The sequence below is a fragment of the Bidens hawaiensis genome, unplaced genomic scaffold, assembly GCF_021521415.1.
Source record: "Bidens hawaiensis isolate Kalapana, Puna unplaced genomic scaffold, B.hawaiensis_p1.1 tig00044742_1, whole genome shotgun sequence".
NCBI classification, from domain to species: Eukaryota; Viridiplantae; Streptophyta; class Magnoliopsida; order Asterales; family Asteraceae; genus Bidens; species Bidens hawaiensis.
Genome location: NW_027505905.1, coordinates 128459 through 136315, shown reverse-complemented (window position 1 = coordinate 136315; position 7857 = coordinate 128459).

The window sequence follows — 7857 nt, the reverse complement described above, 5'->3', positions numbered from 1 at the left end:
TTTGCGAACATGTCCACTTTAAATTAGATTTGTATGCTTTTGATATCATTGAATTTTGAAAACTTTTTCCTTTACGTACTTTTGATCGAATTTGGAAATTTTGTATGATTTTGGATATATATATATATATAGGGTTAGTATCACTTAGGAAATTAAGATTTAATTAGAAACTCTAGAAACTCATCTTGACTAATCAAAATTTATTATTCATTTCTTTTATTTTTTTTTTAAATGAGGGGTAGTATAGTCTTTTGAACAACAAACAAATATTCATGTATTATGATCTAGTTGAATAACTTCTTCAATTTTCACTCTCCATTATCATAGGGAAGTTACACATTCATGTTTATATATTTTATTGAAAAAAATTACAATTTTGTCCTTTTGAATATACAATATTATTGTTTGGGTCATTTTTAAAAATGAGTTTCACTTTTTATTCATTATTTGGATTTTCACCTCAGTTTTAGTCCTTTACACTAACGACCATCCAAAAACTCAGTTAAGTGTCATCATGTGCCATGCACATGGGGTAAATTAGTCCATTTACAGTTCAAAGACTACTTATGTAGTTATGTGATTAACTTAAAAAACATACTTCTGTATAAAAAGAATTAACTTTAAAACAAAGTCTCTCTTTATCATCTCTCATCCTTTCCCTTTCCAAATCTACACTGCTCATTTGTGAACGGTGATCTATCGGTGGGCAAATGGTAGCCAATGTGATGAAACTTTTGTAGCAGGACAGACTTTGATATTTAGTCGATGGGCGGAAAAGATGGTAACTGGCAGCGGAGTGGGTGGCCGCTATGGGGTCTTTCAAGCGAGAACGATGGCGGCTGACCACACCTATCTTTTTTGTTCATCCCAAACGCCAACGAACACCGGCCACCATCCTTTGAAACAAACTTACAAACCCAGATCTGAAACAACACGATGATGATTTAGACCCGATTTGAAACCTAAATATGAAATAAAACAGTGGTCATTTAGGACTGATTCAAAATCCGAATCTACAATAAGGTTTGGTGCTGCCAACGTCGAAGGAACAATGAGATGAGACTGCCGAAGTTGGGTTAAGTTAGTGGGCGGCAAAGACGAAAACCAACGGCGTAATCGGTGGCGGCCATAGTCTTTTAGGCGAGAACGGTGGCGGCCACACCCTTCTTATTTCTTCCCAAGGGAGAAACGATGGTGGTGATGGTGTCTAGGTATGTAATTATGTATGGAGATGATGGTGGGGGTAGTTAAGAAGTAAAGAGAGAGAAAAAATAGAATAATTGAAGGGAAAATGTTACATATAAAGTTTTAGTTATATTTATTTAATGAATATTTTAGTTAGATAGATAAAATGATCAAAATGTCCTCATGCTTCGCATGTGCTATGACTTAACTGGGTTTTTGGATGGTCGTTAGTGTAAAGGACTAAAACAAAGGCGAAAATTCAAATAAAGGATAAAACGTGAAACTCATTTTCAAAAAGGACCCAATCCATAATATTGTGTATTCAAAAGGATAAAATTTGTAATTTTTTTTATTTAATTTCATTTATGTAATGGTGCAAACAAATTTCTAAGATCCAATGAGGAATAGTAGAAGAACATAGTAGGGAATATATATTGAAACAAAATTGTTTTTTTATATTATTTTAGTGCTCACGATATTCCAAGTAATTAATTTTAACTCCATTGTTTCTGTACTATATCGTTAACGTTAATATTGCTGGTGGCTCATTCACTTTTCCCATTTATATATATGTGTTCCCATAAGGTTTATACGTACAAAATAGTTCACTTACATATATGCCTATTTATTTTTACGCACAGGTACACATAAAATAAAATAAAAAATGATGTTAAATAATGTATATGCACATGTAATTTGCTAACTTACATATATGTAAAAGCCTATTTATTTTGTACATAGATGTAGACAAAAAGTTAAAAATAGAAAACCAGTGTTAAACAATATATATACACAAATGTAATTTACTAACTTTTACACATATGTAAATAGTTAACTTACATATATATGTAAATATCTATATTTTTATTACACAAATGTAATTTACTAATTTTTACACATATGTAAATAGTTAACTTACATATATGTAAACATCTCGTGGAACGCCTAGCCAAACTCGGATGTCAAGCGTGGGCCCGGTTAAGACAACATAGTCTTGGCCCGAGTGGGGCGGTTGGGGCTCTCTCCGAGAGCTGTGGCTGATTATTCAACCACTATGAAAGTCACCATTCAGAAAAACAATGGTTTAATTCCTAGCATATTTGTGAAACCTGTTGTGAAACAAGCCTAATAGCTAACACATAGGAGAAGGAGTTGTAGGGAGAGATTTCATTGATAGGTGTATGTTACAATGAGGTATAATAACATGTATATAAAGAGAAGATAACTTGGACAATAAGCCTAATCTATATTAGGTATTGATAACCACCATAATATATATTTATAACACTCCCCCTTGGTTATCAACTTAATACGCTTGGAGATGCTGCCTCATTAAAAACCTTGCTAGAAAAACCCATTGGGACAAAACCATAGCTAAGGGAAAAAGAGTGCAGCGCGTATTGTCTTCCCCTGATTTATATGCCCATTAAAATGGTAGATATCGATCTTCTGTGAAAGTTGCCCAAAACTTTGTAGTCAACCATTTGCATCTTCGTTCGTTGACATTTGAATCCTTAAGTTGAATGATGTATGATCTTCACGTGAAAACTTCTATTGCTTCATCTGGTTATGATCCTATTGTGTTTCTCTGCATCAACAAGACTAACCAAACTTGTTTTGATGGGTTAGTAAAATATAAACACATATTTTCATACCTGAAATATATGTTTAACCCGTTGTGATGTCTCCTAGTAAAACACATGCCAATAAATATAAATAAAGAAAATAATAATCATATATAGCTAACTTTACAACATAATGCACAAATGCATTTAATTATGGTATTTCTGAACCAATAAAATTCATATTTAGATAGACAATGATATAGAGTCATTGTTAGACATCCTTTAACATGCTAAAAGGATTCAATTTGTCCATGGTAAAATGTCTCAACATTTTCTAGATGCACTTTGATGGATTTATAAACATATAATTATACATATACTCGAACAATAAACACATCGTGCCAAGGTCTTTCAAAAAGAATTTTCTCTTTAAAAGCTCATAACTTTCTCTAGATGATATGTGCATCATCATTGTAAAATGTGATTATAATGACCCTTTAAGAGTGAAATTTTGATAAAAGTATGGCTACTTATATCCAACCTATCTCCTTCTTTATCAAAATATCTCTTGATTTGTGCCAAGCTCAATTCAAATAGTTAGTCCATACGTAATAAGCATAAATCCATGAATTTGCTAATCCATCATGGACTTCTTGACAAATTATGTATACCCATTCACTTTTCCAGTATTTTTGTTGCATAAAGTTGCTCATTAACGCATTATTTTGTATCACATATCAAAAATCCATATTGTACAATTTCTTTGTTTATTGAGATATTGTACTCATCATGTACATTTTATTCTATGTGTATGCTTATTAACGCACATAATTACATCATTAAGATTATCAATTAATTTTTCAAGTATTCAATTACCTTAGGAAACTCTTCAAGAGTTCCATTTATGTTCAACATATTCAATAATCGTAAAGTATTCAAATACGACTCTATACACAACAATCATTATATTCTCGAGAACTTACTTTACATGATTTGATAATTCAAATCCTTCATAGATTTTCTTGTAAACTTTCAGTATCAACTGAATAACAATATTTATTAGACGCGTATCAATTCTCTCTTTACATTACCAGACTGTTTAGTTATCGGAAAGTCATTGCTTCCACCATTGGAGAATGTGTATCCTCATAATTAATCATGGGTCTTTGCAAAAATTCTTGTTCCATCAATTTTGCCTTATATCACTTGATGAATTTTCATAACTCATATACAATACCCGTTTGTATGTAACACATTTTACAACTTTAGTTGTATGGACTGTTGGTCCAACAAACTTTCCGTTATTTAGAGAATTCAACTCTGCCATATTTGCGTCTTTTCACTTTGGCCAATTATTTTATAGGCAGATTTAGAATCTTGATCCTCCTCATCATCATTTCAAGCGCTAATTATACATATATATAAAAGTATAGCGACGTCGACTTTATTTCGATTCCATATATCTTTGTAGACATGATACAATATAATTGAGAGCTCTTTGTTTTCAGGTACCTAAGGTTCTTCAAGAACCATCATGTCTAATCTCTTTCAAGAGACCTTTTACAGCACCTCGACTTGACCATCTTCATTATTTGCTCCAATTTTCGAGGAAATCTTACCTTTGGAACCGATCATTCTACCACGCTACACGCGTGTGTTAGACTTATTATCAATATGTTTTGTCCTTCAGGGACATTTATTAATTGGAGCATTAGCAGTTCGTATAGGTGTCTTAGTTGGACACTCTCTTTTGGTCAGTGAATCGTCCGGTAATTGATTCGCTAATCTTTATATATGAATTATCCTTTGAACTTTTAGTTCATATAATTTAGTTTGAGGATCAATGATAATTCATTACAACTAAATTGTTTTCCAACTGCTTTATTTCTCCCCTAATGTTGGGAATGCTGATTCATTGAAGTGAAAACTAATGAGCTATAAACAAATATCACATTAATTGCTCTAAGTATATGTCAACATAAATTCCCAACTTCCTTTGTGGTCTCATCTTTGTGTCTTGTGGTGGATTAATTTCAGTATATAACACATGTTAGATGAGAAATACTTGGTTACTGACCAAAAACCAATTACAATGGGAAGGAAGTATCATAACTTGTTGGCTTGATGTGGATTAGTTTTTAAGACATGTAAAATCATATGTACTCAAATACAAACATGAACATTTGCCCTCGTGATAATTGCCTTTGCAACCAATTATAGACGTCGAGTAATTGTCTTTAACAAAACAGTTTATGTAAGAACATAATCTGTTATGATGTTCAACACTTATTCCAATGATCATTATTAACTTGGGAATTAAATTCATTATTATAACCGAATGTAAATATACCAATATGGAATAATATGCTTGCTATCTTATTAGCTAAGCCATAGATCATGCAAACATGAAGTTGCAATCTTGATAACCATTTAGACGATGCATCGATTTTGAAAATACTAAATGGTATCATATTAGATTCCAGAATATTTAGGGATTCACACCCTATTCTAGTTAATAAATAAGTAATTTTCATTGAGAGCAAACTTTGCATGTTTAATAATCATGAAGAATCTCATGATTTTTTAATATATTTCACATCATTGAATCGGTGTGGTCTAACCGGTCATGCCATTAGATAATCATGATTCATAAACTTCAGGTTTATGATCGTATATGTATTATGCTGCTTTAATGCAAAACTGTAAATAGGAGAGAACATTGTATTATCGTTCCAAGCAATCATGTGATTTCACTTTTGTATTTTCACATTTTATTCTCATATATGATCAATCCCTTTGCCACTTGTGGTGGTCGATCTCATTATTAGCCTGACCATCATTATAATTCCGATGGTCGATCTCATTATTAATATAATCATCATTACAACTTTTTCAATTTCCATGATCATAACGATCAATACATAGTCACATTCACTTCATGGAATGGTATAAAACCAAACAATTTTCATGGTTTATTCATAATTTTCTCTGATGTGGATACAAAATCACTTCAAACTTTTCATGCATTTTAATGAAGTGCTACTTCATGAGCATAGTTGAGGTTTGACAAATGGAAAAAATGTCTTGCCAGGTTTCTCCTTATAAGTAATCGTTTATAACCTTCAATAATGAGATTCAGGGAGTGTGACACCCCGTGTTATATTTAAGCATATATCTTTGATGAGAATGATAGATAACACCTTTGGTTTAAGTATTCTATTCAGTACTATCTTTATGCATAAACAACAAGTACAAGATAATGCATAAAGTCAAAGTATACATACAATATATGATGTTATAACATGATACCGTATAAAAGAATTATATCAAAACTACATGAATAACATTTTTCTCATACTTAGAAATATATAATTTATATAATATTTAAAGTTTCATTTATTTTCCGTTGTATGACTAGTGTATTATAGTTTGTCAACGTGGGCTTTAGATACATTCGAGCCGCATAATAACAACTAAACAAATGAACATATAACCATGCATATAATTTTTAGATATACATACGTGTAACAAAAGAGCAACGTACAAATAAACAGTATTGAAAACTTTCGCTCAAGTTCATCTTCTTGGTGTTCAAAATTTTCTTTATTGTACACTAATAAGATATCAATCTAAATATCACTTACCATTTAGATCTTTATTTTAATACTATTCATGAAACATGCAACAACTATTTAAAACAAGCATTGATAATACTAAAAGAAATTGCTAATTCTTTAATACACCTTCTATTTATGTCTAATATCTCTATGATTTGATTTCTAATCATGATTTTATATTGTTCAATTGTTCAGAATAACTTAATATCATAATCATAGAAACAAATTTTTAACAATTATTAAATTTTCTCTCTCAAAAGATCTACTTTATTAATCCAAATTAATATTTTATATAGTTTCCAAATTAATGAATTCAATACATCTTTCAAAATCATAAGAAATATTCAGTTTTATATTGTATGGTTCAATAGCATTATCTAATAATAAGCGAAAATATCTAATAACTATTAAAATATTTTCTCTGCCCAATATAAAAGTTAACCAAATATTTATATTAAAACAAAATATAAAATTTATAAGCTTACGGCTTACTTGTTCTATCTTTAGAAAATCTTTATTGGATGAATATTTGAACTTTACTTTAGTTAAGAAACTATTAAATAACAGACTACTTGTTTCATTAATAATCTTTTTCAGAAATCAATCTATTTAACTATTAAACATATGCTAAACAAAACCTAAATTGATACAGGATATTGGTTTGTTATATGAGAATGAATGCATGAATAACATCTAGTAGTCTCAATCCCATACTATAAATCAAAATTGAAAGATTTGTCTAATTAACATCTTGTTTTGCTTATAAAAATTTTCTGTTGACCGAAAAAAAAAACTCAACCGGCTTAATACCAATTAAATTTACCAAATCAAAACCAAAAACTTTAATTTGTTGAATAATACAAAATTTTATTTAAATAACAAAATTGTTCATATTACAATAAGGTTTGTTTTGAGAGATTTAAAATAATAATAAAAGAAATCTCTAACACAATCCAAAATTGTATTAATATAATATGGTTTATGTGTTAGAGAATAAAGAACAATGATAATACAAGACTAACTTACTTGATGATGATACGATCAAACTCTAAAAGCAACTCGTGTTGATAACATATTGTGAAACAAGCCTAATAGTTAACACATAGGAGAAGGAGTTGTAGGGAGAAAGGGAGAGATTTCATCGATAGGTGTATGTTACAATGATGTATAATAACATGTATATAAAGAGAAGATAACTTGGACAATAAGCCTAATCTATTTAAGGTATTTATAACCACCATAATATATATTTATAACAAAATCTAAATATTGGGGAGGTGAGAGACGATCTAGAAGAGAGAAAATAGGATAAGAATTAATTAATTAATTAGTTGGAGAAATAAATGTTACTATAATACCTTTTTGATTTATTTTTAAAATTTAGTTATGAAAAAAATGAACGGCTAATATTGGTTTTTAGAGTTCTTAATGAAAATGGAGTTTTTAAAGGAAAATGGAATTCTTAATATATATATATTAATGAAAATGGA